The 14,491-nt window shown below is 34.8% G+C and overlaps 1 protein-coding gene across 2 annotated transcripts in view; it reads left to right on the forward strand.

Annotated features, from left to right (window-relative positions):
- Positions 1–258: 258 nt before the first annotated feature.
- The window catches only part of LOC146998503 (uncharacterized), a 173,269-nt gene continuing 159,036 nt past the window's right edge, over positions 259–14,491 (forward strand). For both annotated transcript variants that reach the window (XM_085810831.1, XM_085810830.1), the window contains exon 1: positions 259–477. The gene's annotated coding sequence lies outside the window, so the exon portion shown is untranslated. The remainder of the gene's footprint in view (positions 478–14,491) is intronic.

The following is a 14,491-nucleotide window of genomic DNA, read 5'->3' on the forward strand; positions in this document are numbered from 1 at the left end:
GTACTGGATAGCGGAAAAGTATTATCGTACTGTAATTAAAAAATAATGTAATTAATTAGTTATACGGATAAATACCATTGTGTTTAAAGAATGCGTTTCTTATAATTCGTGTACGTACAAAATTAGCAATTTTTACGTCCTGTAGCGTATTTTGTGAACGGCCCCCTTTTAGTATTCTACAGGTGATGACGTCTTAGGTAGCGAAACAGCGCGTGCTCAGCTTCCCACGCCGAACACGATGAATGAAACGCGCTTCCATCTCCATCCAAAACATTAGCTCCACTGCATAACAGATATCGCCTTTCGACTTTTCTCAACACGTGCTCCTTGGCGGAGTGAGTGGATTTGAGTCGCCCAGGGTAACAACTTCGTTAAGTGGTCGCAGTCTGCTACAGTCATCCTCCATTGTACAAAGAGCGTAATAATAAGTGCTAAAAATAATCCGTTAACTTCAGGAGACGTAGTTACAACCATCAGGTATTGTTGCTCTTTTATAATTCGTTAATTCATTTTCATACCCTGCAAAACATTTTGGTATGTTACATAAATACATATGAATACATTAATATCTAATCGCGAGATATTTTTTAACAAACGTTCATTTCAAATTTACATTATTAAAAAGCTGAGGTTTGAAAATATTATAGTTTTCCTTTAAAATTATATAGGCTGGCCAAATAAGGTTCAAAACTGAATAATTGTAATGATCATTTATTTAGACTAATGTTTTATACATTAAATATATTTTATGAAAATTATGTATGAAATATGATATCAGACAAATGACCACCATTTTTCTCGATACAGAGATTGGCTCTTTTTAACGCATTTTCCCTTACACCACGTAATATTTCAGGTTGAAGGCTCAGAATTTTGGCTCGAATATTCTTCTACAGCTGTCTAATAGTCTCTGGTTTATTAACATACGCTTTGTCTTTTAAATATCCCTATAAAAAATAGATTCTGCTCCGTCATTGGCCGCAAAAAGTTTTCAAACATTGTTCTGTAAGAAGCTCCGGAAATCGTTTCCGGCGTTCCATCTTCATTCTCGAAGAAATATGAACCGATAACTCTATTGGGCATAACATCACACCAAAATATTATTGCCGATATTTTACAATGCGTCGTAACAATTGATCGTTGACAAGAATAGAAAAACTCGATAATTTTAACGCTTTGTTTTGTACTGTATGGTTCCATAATAAATTTCCAAGGTTCATAATAATTTTATAACCTACAAAATGAAAACAATAATTATATCAAAAAATAAAAAGTTATTTGCGTTTAACATTGGTAGGTCTTATTTGGCCCACCCTGTACCTTGTAGTGATGTTGTTTAAAGGGTAATTTTTTAAATTAGTCTTCAGTAAATATAATCATTTTTTATTTAATAGTTTCTTTCTGGAGTTATTTTTTAAGTTGTTTTTTACGTCATGGATTAATAAATTAAGCATAATTGTTTCTGCAAATTTGTTATGTTAGTAGATTTTTCGTCATTAATTTATCTTCATTTCAACTAACAGTACCATGTTGAACAAGAAATTTAAATTTTAATCACTATATTTCTATGTGCATTATTAGACTATGCGTAAAAATGGGAACGTTAAGTGGTGCCCTTCTGTTTCACATATGGAAAGAAATATGTGTTTTTGCTCATATAAAAAATTACCTTTCTAAATATAGCATATTTGAAAGCCAGTTAAACTGTGTGAAAGATACAGCAAATAAAATAAGATTTTAACCAACGTAAAATAATCGCAAACTAAAGCTCTATTATTTTATCGCAGTTAGAACGTCGTTAGATATTTTCTTCGCCTTTCCGGCAACCTTCGTGGTTTAACTGGAAAGCACGTCCGTCTGACAATCGGAATGTCCAAAGTTCGAATGTCGGCGAGGGAATAGCACATTTTCCCCGTTTCCTCCTCCTAAATAGAATGTCTAATGATCTGTCTAATGTGTAAACTAATGTGTTTAAATAAGTCGCTCAGGTCACTTTTTTCTGCTTAAAAAGAAATATTTTAATGCTAAAAATCATCATTCTTTAACATTTTGATTTGTTTCAAAAATATATGTTTAGAACATTCTAAAATTTGATCTAATTTTTCTATTCAATTAAAATTTTATGTTCATATTAATTATTAAAGTATCATCATTCGAATCCTTGATAACCCAGAATCTTGAAAAGGTTTCGAGACTGAAATTTGAAATCTTCCGGTTGTTTTAGTTATTCGAAACTTTTGACTGGATTGTCTGAATTATGACAAAACACGTGAGTATTCTCTATCTCCGTAGAGGGCGTTTTGAAATAAACGACTCGTACCTACGTTGCATTTATAACCCATAAATACGCCACGGATTTAACCATGCCAGCCCGTGAGTGGGATATGAATCTGGTTGACTCACAGTGTTCGAACTAACAGTTTTCAACGTCTCACAGTTTTGTAGTCGAAGGGCTCAAATCTTTAGAATCGTCACTTAGAAAAAGCGTTTAACATTTAAACTCAGGTTTGGGGAATATTTGTTTTATTTACTTTCAGCAGAAAGGTTCATTAAAAAAAGAACGTGGTTAAAAATTATATTAAGAAAATTCTCAAAACAAGCTTCTGATTTTTCCTGAATTCTTTTAGAGAGAATTTAGAATTTTCTTGTGCTAAATCTTAAACTAATGCTCTCCTTTCTACACTTGCTTGGATTTAAATAATTTTTTGGGAAAATGTAAATCATGTAATTCCCTATGAATATTTATAACAGTGCCTGTACCCTTTTATTGCATCCTCATCAATTTCAACTGCAGATGAATTAGTATTGCATATCTTAATCCTTTTCTATTACTCAGCAGTATTCTTGCATTGAAATGTATTTTCAGCTTCAGCGTTAAAATGAGTGAATGGAATGTACAAATGCTACAACGAAAACGGTCTGTCTAGAAGAAATTTTACTGAAAGCAGCTAGCTAAATCCTTAAGAAATTTTTCCTTTTCAGAAACATTTAGCATCATTACTGTTAGCTCGAGCGTTCAGTTAACTGATTATAGCAAAGCACGGGTGGACTCTTTGCCTTAGGAATATCTTCTTGGAGAACAAGCTCATATTCACTTTACACATGCTGTAAACATAAAAAAAAAACATGCTTCTCTTGAAGCCAAACCTGAAATGAATTGTCTATTTAAGCACTGGTGGTATTATTTACTCGGCTAAAATCGCAGGTAAGATGAAATGAATTAAAGTGACCTGATTCTAGTGGTCTTTCCACATCAATTAAAATATTTTTTCTGAATTTGGTAATGAATTACTCGTACCGATATTTTAGGTTCATTCAATTGTAGGCTGTATCAACTTAGAATGCTGATTCATGGTGAGATGAAGAACATCTCTAATAAATAAATTTTAAAAGATATATTTTCAAAACTATTTTTAGTACAATAAAACAATATGAAATCCTTAGAAAGTTCTTGTAGCTGTTTGATGCGTTCTGCAAGATTAAACGCCATTAAAATTTTTTATAATTTCTTCATAGATTCATTATAATCATGCATCTTCTTTTGTATGCTGCTGCTTTATTACAGCTGTTTCACTTCTACTGTTAACTTAATGTGATTACAGCTGTTAAATTGCTCTACAACAATTTAATTAGCTCACGCCGAGAAATAGCTAAAGTCTTGAATTCTGTTCTTAGCAGTTTAAAAGGCTCGCTGAGCAGGAGTTTCATGATTTTCTCATTGCGTAACACAGAACAGGGCCAATTTCTTGTAGAAAGACCACAGCAGAGATGTTTTTCAGTAGAAAACGTTTCCTTCTTTTGCCTTGAACAAGGGAAATACTCTCTGTTTAACAGTTTTTAATTTTAATTTTCTTCTAAATTACTAATGTCTATCCTCAATCGGTACAAAATTTATAATAACATGAGGTAAATGGAAGAGATTTCTATTTTTTTCTTTACCATTCGAGAAAGCATCAATATATATTTTAGGAAAGCTTTTGCTGGCAAGACTATATTTTCAAACCTAGCCGAAAATTCGACGTTTACAACTGGTAAATCAGTGTAGCTATAGGTGTATTTTTATAATTCAAAATGATGTTCCCGGTTGATAAACAAACTGATTTTAAGTATTTCCTTTCGTAATTAAAGCATAAAATAAATAACGAAGTATATTAATAGCTAGAAATCGCTAAGTATGTTCTTCAGAACTAAATGACAAATACACAAAGTGTTTCTCTCCGATATGCAGTTATCTCTTCTCCATACATTAAATTTAACTAAAACTATCTGCATTACAAGCATTGCTTTACGCTTTAATAAGAATTTACTAATTCTGCTTCTGAAGAAACGCTGAACATCCCTTCAGAATTTTCCTGTTAAAGAATCAGTATCGTAGATTAACTTGTGCAATATTACATATTATTTTGACAATATTATAAGCCTCCTTTGGTAATCTTATAAATATAATTATTATTTTCATATTATAAACGCATTTATTATTTACGTATATTGTATACTGGTGCCCAAACTTAAGATTTAAAAACACAAAACATGCAATTTCTTGAAATTTTGTATGCAGATGCCCAATACTACGAGACTACAGTAGCATAACAAAATAAATAAATTGTGACTGCTTTGTCAGTGCATAAATAAAACCCAAATGCAGCCCAACATACTTCATAATTCTGAAACGTTCTGGATAGTGAGTTAGTTTCCTAACAAGGAGTATGCCCGTCTCGCAATGCTCTACATGCCTAAAAATGAGCTCTCATGCTTTAAATCAAATTGTTGATCATAGTTTGGAACAACAAATCTCAGTCTTCTAAAATCAAGCATTTTAATGTCTAGACTGTTCGGGAAGGATGCTGACATCATGCAGTGGCTTGTTTTATAGCCTTCCAAACATGCTCTTCTGTAGGATTTCATTTGTAGGAATCATATTCACGAATATGATTTATGACGGTGATTTTACTCGCCATGTTAAGCAGCGAATACACTCTTTTTCCAGAAAATCATTGGCGAGTTGAGTTCTGTAACATCTAACAGTGGTCTTATGTTATCTTCCATAATTAATGTCCTATCTAAGAACCCCTTCAAAAGGCTTACATAACGTTTACCCTTAAATGCATTGAGGTTATAGTGCCCTAATCGAAGACCTTTGGTGGCCGTTCAGCCTGCTACCTCTCTACGCAAATAAAAGGCGTATACTTTAACCACTAGATGCTTACCATTCCCTAAGCATCGAAAAATGTTCTAACATTTGTTGATGACAAATCGCAAACTGTTCCTTCGAATGATAGCTGGTGATCTTTGTTGAACAACTATACCATTAATAAGTTTGTGGGATTCCACCCTTTTATCTAGCAGCTAAATGTGGAGGAATCTAGTGAAAAGCTAAGCGAATAGTCGCTTTAGTTCAGGAACAGAGAGGTAAACTCATGAATGGGTCAATTACCTTTCATTTCTCAAAATAAGAATTAAACAGACGCCCCTTTCTCAGGGCGTACAGCAAAGCCTCCACTTGGGCTTGAACTCAAAGTGATAAGAAATAAGACTTAACTAATGCTTAACTAAAACGATATAGCCTAAGGTATCAAAATTCTAAGCAGCTGGCCCATAAATATCGTGTAGGCTAGTGAAGCTATCAAGAGCCTGTAATACGCCCGAGCGTAGTAATAGCTTAGAGCAGTGCTCCGCAACCGGTGCGCCGCGGCACACTGGTGTGCCATGAGTAGGCTATAGGTGTGCCGCAATCAAATACATGTATTTGACATTTTGCAACTTTTTATCATGTATTTAATACACAATGACAATTTTTTTTCTTAATAATGTCTATTTTAAATGTTTATATATATTTCACTGTTGTGTGGTTGTGTGTGTGATTGTAAGTGTGTCAGCATTTGAATTTTTTCGGCACTTCCTTGATAACTCGGAACTCTTTGGTGTGCCACGAAATTCCAGAAAGATTTTTTGTGCGTCGCAGGTGAGAAAATGTTGTGGAGCACTGGCTTAGAGAGAGGTAGCCAAAAGGCAAACGCGCGCTAGTCAGATACTCTGATGCTCTCTCTCGAAGTCAGTGGAACTTCGAAATACCACTCTTACTCATTTGCATTAAACGCGATTCTAAAAACACATTCTGGTAGGAAATTGTAAGCTGAAATTAAGTAGAACAGAAAAGTAGTAAAATTAACTGTTGGAAACTTAGGATAAAGCTTACAAGTTAAAATGATCAGTCAATAATTTATGATTCAGATCATTCAGCGCCACAGAATTCCATTCTCATTAAGCAGTTTTCAGCAAAGAGAATGATTATAATTCTTAAAAGTTTCTCGAATCCTTCAAATGAATATCGGAAGGAAAAGGAAATAAAGTTTGCTTAATGTTAAAATTTTTAATTAAAGCAGAATTTGATATCTAAATTTAATGAAAAACAAACTTAAGAGGATTTTTTTTTTTTTTTTTTTTTGTAAATACATTTGTATTTATTAAAAAGCTACAAATAAAGTAATAAATGAACGCAAACAAAGTACACAGTTAGCAGTCTTGAAATTCTTGAGATTCATTTTCTCAACATTATTTGATAACAAATATTTGATAATAGTTCATATGTGAATCGACGTTTCGAAACTTAATAGCCGAGACTGAATAGTTTAACTGGAGGGCAAATGGAGTGGAGTCATATGCGCGGCACGATGTTTATTTACCATAACGTTAAGTTTCTAGAAATAGGAAGACTTATTAATAGCAGGTTATCTGTGTTCGGAAGTATCGAGAAAATACGAGAATTAATTTTGAGAATTCTTTAGAAAACTCAGCACAATGATTATTTGAAAATTCCAAAAGATTTTACTAGATGACATATTGAAACACAACACCATTCAAGGTCACTTAAAAGTGATTTTGATGAACCAGAGGGTAATGAAAATCCAAAAAACACTATCTTTCTTTCTGTGAATGTTTCTGTTGGATGTCAATAAATCAAATCTAAAGTTTTGATTTAAAATGTTTTACTATAATATGCCGCCCAATCGGGATAGTGGTTAGTAACTCTGACTGCCGTACCGAAAGGCTGGAGTTTGAATCCCGGAGAAGGCATGGATGTTTGTAAATGTATATCGCCTGTGCTGCATGGGGCACTCTAAATATTTGGCGAACCGAAAGTCCTTCAGAGAGGTTGCTGGTAGGGGAAGGAGCGGTGGTAGACTCTCGGACACGTTTTTCCCAGGGAACTGTCTTTCAAAATTGGTGACGGAACTGAGCTATGGTACCCAAGGCTCTTGCCAACGACAGGCGCAATCTTACCTTGTTGCCCTGAGGAATTTCGCGGACTTGTTCTGATATCAGGCAAGCGAGATTAGTCACAACAACACCAACTGTATTTTAACTCAGGATTCCGAAGTTCAGAATGGTGAAGAAAATGTGAAATTTTCCATCTTTTTCAAGATTCGCAAAATTTAAGGATTCGAATAATTCTCATCTTTCACTAAATAATTCATCATCCTTTAATGATGCTTTCACTTTAATTCATATTCCACTGAGTGCGTATGTAAATATGTGTAAGTATTGAAATACAATGCATATAAGATCTATCACTTATACATTTGACCTTTCTACAGGTTCTACGGTAAAAAAAACTTGTAGGAGTAATTGTAAAACGGTTTTTCATCTATGAGAAAAGAAAACTTACATTTCGCCGCTCATAGCAAAATTGTTCTTGTATCAGAGTTTTATAAGATAAATGCCATAATACATTTTACATTTTGAAATCTGTCATTGCATCATGTCTATATTATATATTTACTAAATAAATATTGATTATATTATCTCCTAAAATTAATTTTAGTAGAATTATCTTAATAGAGTGAATCCATAGTTAGTAAGTTCAATTCCGAAAATTGTTTTAAAGTAACTTGAATGTAAATTGTTAAAAATGTTTAACGGGGACTTGAATCAAATCATGAATAACAAAATTTCAATTGTAAAAAGAAATAAATTAAAAGCAAGTAATTAAATTAAAAGCAAGTAATCATTGCCATTGATCGGAAATTAATTGACTTTTCAAGGGGAACAAACCAGCTCTCGTTCAATGAACAATAATCAAGAAATAAATAAGCAAAATTAAAAAACATTGATTTTTATTCCGTTCATATATACTAAAAATATTTCCATTTAACAATATTTTCTATGATGAAATGTGCGAAACTGTAATACTTATTAAGTTTTTTCTTCGTTTTAAGTACAGTTATGAAGATATGTTTTTTAATCAGAAACTAATTTATTTAAAATCTTTTTCAATTTTGAGAAAAAAATACTGACGCTTTTTTAAACTCCTGACTCAAACGAATATTTTTAATATTAAATACACTTTTTAATCAAGCATAACTTTTTCCTTACAGTTTCTATCTATTTCTGTCTGTCTGTCCTTACATTTTCTGTCTGATTGGTATTTTAACTGCTATATAAAAGTGTATTTTTTTTCCACCACATCTGTAGGAACAGTGGACCATTCTATCGAAACCACACTATATGATCCTATTTACGGCTGTTTCATAGGAATCAATATTTGAACGTTCTTCCGCAGATTATGCTTATTTGAGAACTGAAAAAGGGCACTCTATTTTCTAGGATTTTCCACTGTGTATTTCTAAGTTACAGTTGAAAGTGAAGAATCTTAAGAACTAGTAAGCGAATAATCGCTCGAGTTCGTGAGAGAGAAAACAATGTGAGAAAGGTGAAATAACCCTTTATTATTCCAGCTAAAGTTTAACAAAACTCTGTCTTGGAGTTGTACAATAAAGCCGAGACTTGGGCTCGAACTTAAGAAACTAAGAAGTAAACTGAATCTAAACTAAAAAAAAAGAGATATAGCCGAAGCTATCAAGATTCTAACAGAGTTGGTCCCTTCACACTAATCGACTGCGAAGCTATGAAGGGCCTAAAGTACGACCGAGCGTAATAATAGCTTACGAGAGAGTAGCCTAAAAAAGAGGACGCGTGCAACCAGAATATCTGGTATTTCTCTCTCTAAGACTGTAGAGCTTCGCGGTTAAATACCGCTCTTCCTCATTAGCATTCAGACGTGATTCTAAAACTACGTTCTGGCCGGAAGTGGTAAGTTGAAGTTAAGAATCGGTAGGAAAGGAAATTTAACTCAAAATTTAACTGTTCATAAAATTAACATAATCTTTACAATTTAATCCACAAAATGTGACCCTAATTTAGGTTCTTGTACAGATCTCGGTTGGTCATCTGCGAGATTTGCCTATGCGAGAAAATACAGATCATTCTGTCTAAACCATAGAATATAATCGTAACTGCAGTTCTTGTACAGGCAACTATAATTTTGTTGATCTGTTTAGTGTATAAGTTATTTCTCCCGCCTTCTTATCATGCCTTGGTAGTGTAGTGGTCAGCACGCTGGGCGCATATTCCAGAGGTCCGTGGTTCAATTCCCGGCGAGGTCTTGCTCATTTTCAATCTCTCCTGGTTCCAAACAAATACCTGATGTCTTTACAAGTGCATAACGAAAATGTTTACCTGCCTAAAGAGATACATGTTTTTAGATTTCGTTGGGAAATCCGCTTGTATTCAAGTTCTCAAGTATGTAATGTATTCAGCCATGAAACGTTTTCTTTACCAACACTTAACTCGTGTAGAAATACCAGTGTTCAACGGTCTTGGGCGAAACTGCAATTTAATTGAGTTTATAACAGTAAATCAAAGGAATTCTAATAAAATGAGTTTTTTTCCTTAACTTTGTATTATAATGTCGATGATAGTTTAGAAACGGAATCATATTACGTCCCGTGGCAGCGTGACATTTGTTATTATTGCTTACATACAATCTGTCGCATTATTTTTGTATTTCTCAAGCATCTGAAATGCTAGTAATTATGTCATAAAAATGTTAACAATAGTGTCTAAAATAAAAGATGCATGTCTGCCCCGAAGGAACACGTATGGATTCCTAGGTGAAATCATTATACTGAACTGGGAGTTTTATGACAAGGGTATAAGAAAATGCCTAGATACATTGTACATATTAGAAGTTTCTAGAATTTCAACGAAAGTTACTTATGTAATCATAAAAGGAGTTATTAGTTTTGTAATACAAAAATTTACTCTCAGTACAGGTATTTCAAAACGAATTTTGCCTTTTACCATAATGTGTAAAACATGAATTGCTGAAGATGTCTTTTAGAAAGTGTTTCAGGCGTATAAGCACTAAATAAATTTCAACATTGAACTCTCGTTAAAACCATAATATTGTAAAAAAAAAGTTATTAGAAGCATTATAAGGATTTCTAAATTATTGTGCTATACAAAAACGGTTATTAAACAAAGTTATTATACAAAGACGGTTATTAAACAAAGTTATTATACAAAGACGGTTATTAAAAATAGAATAATGGGTAATCAAAAAAGCACCCAAAACAAATATATCCTAAAATGGAGTAGCTTAAATGAATAATGTATTTTAGTTGCTTCACAAAATCAAGATATTTGTACAATAATGACGATTTCACTAATTACTTCATCAAGGCAACAAATACAAGGAGGGGAAAGGAAAAAATTATTGTTATGTTATTCGCAATAAGGCAAAACGGCATTAAATACGCAGTCGGACTTTCCATTTAATTTCAAAAAGAAAATAAAGAAATCAAGGTATCTCGAAACGTGTTGTTTATATTGTAAGGATCTTAAGTTTTACTAACGTTTATTTTATTTTAAATCTTTACTATCACTTCTTATTTTCTACTTCCGGCCAGAATTATAAGCGTTAAGGTTTTTATGCAAAGTTTGTCTGGCGAACGCCAAGTATTTAAGTTGTGGCCTTTTGCCAAGCGAGAGAGAGGAAGCAGTGAGTTCGAAGCAGGCCGCTTACCTTAGAAGTTACGCAGTTGCTTTTTGCCTTCCAGGCCAGAGGTTTTAATCCTCTTGATAACTTTTAAACGTATTGTAGTGTTCTCAGTTATCTGTACTACATACGCCTTCCTGTTAATATAAGGCCAATCTTCCACGTTTATTATTCTAAAGTTAAATTAGAGTTTAGTTTTATTTTTATACTTTTACGTTAGACCCCACGTAGCGGGTCAGTGTATTCCGAAGTACGGAAGTTATTGTATATAGAGAAAAATAAAGGGTTTTGTATACCCTTCGTCTGTATCCTGTCTACTTACCACAATTAGTGAACATAGCTTTAGTAAGCTCTCTGTTCCGAGTCAGGTCATTGTATGTTCCCGAAGAAGGTTAGAAGGAACATTGACCCTGATAGTGGCGCCCAACGAAGAAGAATAACCATGGCCGAGTTTCAAGAAGAACCTGTGCTGCCTGCAGAAACGGCTCAGAATCCAGAAATGCCAGCTGCCGCCCTGTAGGATTTGGTTACATCGTCCAGACCATGCGCGCTTCGATGAAACCAGAAGCAACATTTAAGGGAAACTCACCGGTAACCAGTTTTTTGGAAAAATTGGATGACCACTTCATGCTCTACCCCGTGCACGAGTTTCAAAAAGTTACCTTAGCTATCAGCGCTTTGAGGGGCCAAGCGCTTAACTGGTTCAAATGTATAGGCAGAAGTCTCTTGGGTCAAGCAGGAAGTCCCACCTATACTTACGAAAATTTCAAGACTGCCCTACTAAAAGCCTTCCCTGTTGTAAGGGATCGTGCGAACTTAGAAACGGAACTTTTCAGTATATATCAACAAAGAATCGAAAACCTCTCGAGCTTTATTTTAAGAAAAATTCACGTTTTGAAGCTCTTGTATGGAAACCGTCCGGATCCTGAAATAATTCAAGTGATTTTGCCGAGGTTACTGCCCCAAGTGTAAGACTTTATTGAATTAAGAAATCCGACTACACTGGAAAAGTTATTTGAGCTAGCAATCCAGTTTGAAAGTAGAAGAACGGCGGACGTCGAAAGAAGACGCCAATATCAACAGCGAAAGCAATTTGGTACGCCACGACTACAGCAAACTCAAGCACACGGCTACGGAGAAAAAGCGAATCAGTGGGCAAGGAAACCCGAGCATTCAAAAACAGCCGGCGAACGTCGACAGTTCAATAGCAACCCAGGAAAAAAGTCTCAAGGCCAGTGGAAAAAGAAGGAAAGCACGGAAAGGAAAAATAATTTAAACTAAAACGGATTTCTGCTGACGAGAGGGTGCGGAAATCCGAAGGCCACGAAAACCCCTCTTCCTACAAGTTAAATACAGTAATGGTGAAAAATTTGACTCTTCCGAAGATTGAAGTCTTGGTGAATAATATCCCAGCCACCGCACTCCTGGATACCGGCGCGCAGTGTTCCTGTGTGGCAGAAGATTTTTGTAGGAAGTATTTTCGCAAATACCGCATATATAATGCGGATAATACGACAGTGTTAGCGGCGCAAGGAGAAAAATGTAAGTGCGTAGGTAAAGTACCTTTGTATATCCGTATCAAGGACGAACAAGTAAAGGTGATGTTTTTTATAGTAAAGAATCTGCAAGCACATTTAATTTTAGGAATAGATTTTCTTTCAAAAGCACAAGCTACGCTGGATTTTAATGAAGCGTCCCTTAAGCTGACAATGAAACCAGTTCGTACAGAAAATGCTGAACCGCCGATGTTAAAACTTGACCACCTCCCTAATGACGAGCAAGGAAGAATCCGACAAGTGGTAAGTGAATTTGCTTCGTTATTTAGTGATATTCCAGGATTTACTCAGGTTACTAACCATAGTATTGACACCGGAGATGCAATGCCAGTTCGTCAAAAACCATACCGGTATGATAAGAATAAGGAAAAAATTATAGAATAGCATATTACCGATATGCTACGTAAAAAGATCATAACGCCCATCTCAAGTAGTTATGCTAGCCCGGTGGTTTTATGTAAGAAAAATAATGACTATTCTTTGACGCATCAAAAAAGATGGAGATTCGCTATTGATTACCGTAAATTAAACTCCATAACTAAATATCCGGTATATCCGTTACCGATTATAGAAGAAATTCTAAGGAACATAAAATCAACCAAATTTATGACGACTTTAGACTTAACGACTGGTTATTTTCAAATAGGGGTGAGGCCTGAGGACGTGCCTAAGACTGCTTTTATAACCAAGTCTGGCACTTATGCATTTTTGCGTATGCCGTTTGGCCTTTCAAAGGCCCCGGCAACATTTCAGCGATGCATGGACATTGTGTTAAGACCTGTTCTTGGAAAGTCCACATTTATCTATTTAGACGATATCATTATTACTAGTGATAATCTCGACCAACATGTACAGGATTTAAAGACAGGTGTTTTCTTTATTAAATGAGGGCTGTCTAAAAGTTAATGCCGAAAAGTGCAAATTTGCAGCCCCTGAATTAAAATATTTAGGTTACAAAATATCTCAAAAAGGGATCGAGACAGATGAATCAAAAATAATCGCTGTACAAAAGTATCCGACTCCAAACACGGCAAAGAAGCTCTCTTCTTTTCTAGGACTTTGTTCATATTATAGGTCCTTTATAAAAAATTTTGCAGCTATTGCTGAACCATTGTTAAAATTAAAAAGGAAAAAGGCAAGATTCTCGTGGACGGCCGAAGCCAATAGTGCTTTCGAAAAATTAAAACAAGCATTAACGCAAGCCCCTGTGTTGAAATTTCCTGAAAAGGATGAGAATTTAGAAATTTCAGCCGATGCTTCGGATTATGCGGTAGGAGCGGTACTTTCGCAAAATCAGCAGCCCGTGGCATTTTTTAGCCGAACTTTAAATCAAACACAAAGAAACTATTCCGCGACCGAGAGAGAGGCACTTGCAGTTCTGTTAGTAGTACAAAAGTTCCGAGTCTATTTTGGAAAGGCGCCATTAACAGTGTATTCTGATCATGCGGCGGTAACTAGATTGTACTCAGGGAAAAATTTATCCCCAAGGTTAATAAGATGGGCATTCAAGCTGCAAGAATATAATCTGGTAATCAAGCATACCCCTGGAAAGGAAAATATCGTAGCAGATGCCGTATCAAGAATTAAAATAGACGAACAAGGAAATACCGTAAAGGTGGCAATGCTTACAGCATGTACAATAAATTCCCGAGAAACTGTAATAACCGAACTGGGTAAGGATCCTGAGTTTGGAAGCATTTATGAGTATTTGAAGGATCCTGAAAATTTTAGCCACCAAGATATTGTGGCGATAAGAAATAGGGCGGCCCATTACGAACTAATAGATGGTCTATTATTCTATACAAAAACAACGAATTCCAAAAACGAATTTCGACCTGTTATCCCAGCTAGTCTTAGATTAAATATCCTGCAGGAGCTCCATGACAGCCCTTTAGCTTCTCATGCTGGTATTCGAAAAACTATCCAACGCGTACGCGAGGCAGTCTAATTTCCTGAACTGCAAAAGTTAACAAGGGCGTATGTCCAGTCCTGCCCAACATGTCAAGCAGTTAATTATATTAATTTCCGCCCGGCCGGGTTTCTAAATAGTATTAAATCCGAATTTCCAAATGAAATCATTGGCATCGATTTATTGGGC

The sequence above is a fragment of the Stegodyphus dumicola genome, chromosome 2 (genome assembly GCF_044657685.1).
Source record: "Stegodyphus dumicola isolate Sdum_Otavi_A_Nest chromosome 2, ASM4465768v1".
Classification (NCBI taxonomy): Eukaryota; Metazoa; Arthropoda; class Arachnida; order Araneae; family Eresidae; genus Stegodyphus; species Stegodyphus dumicola.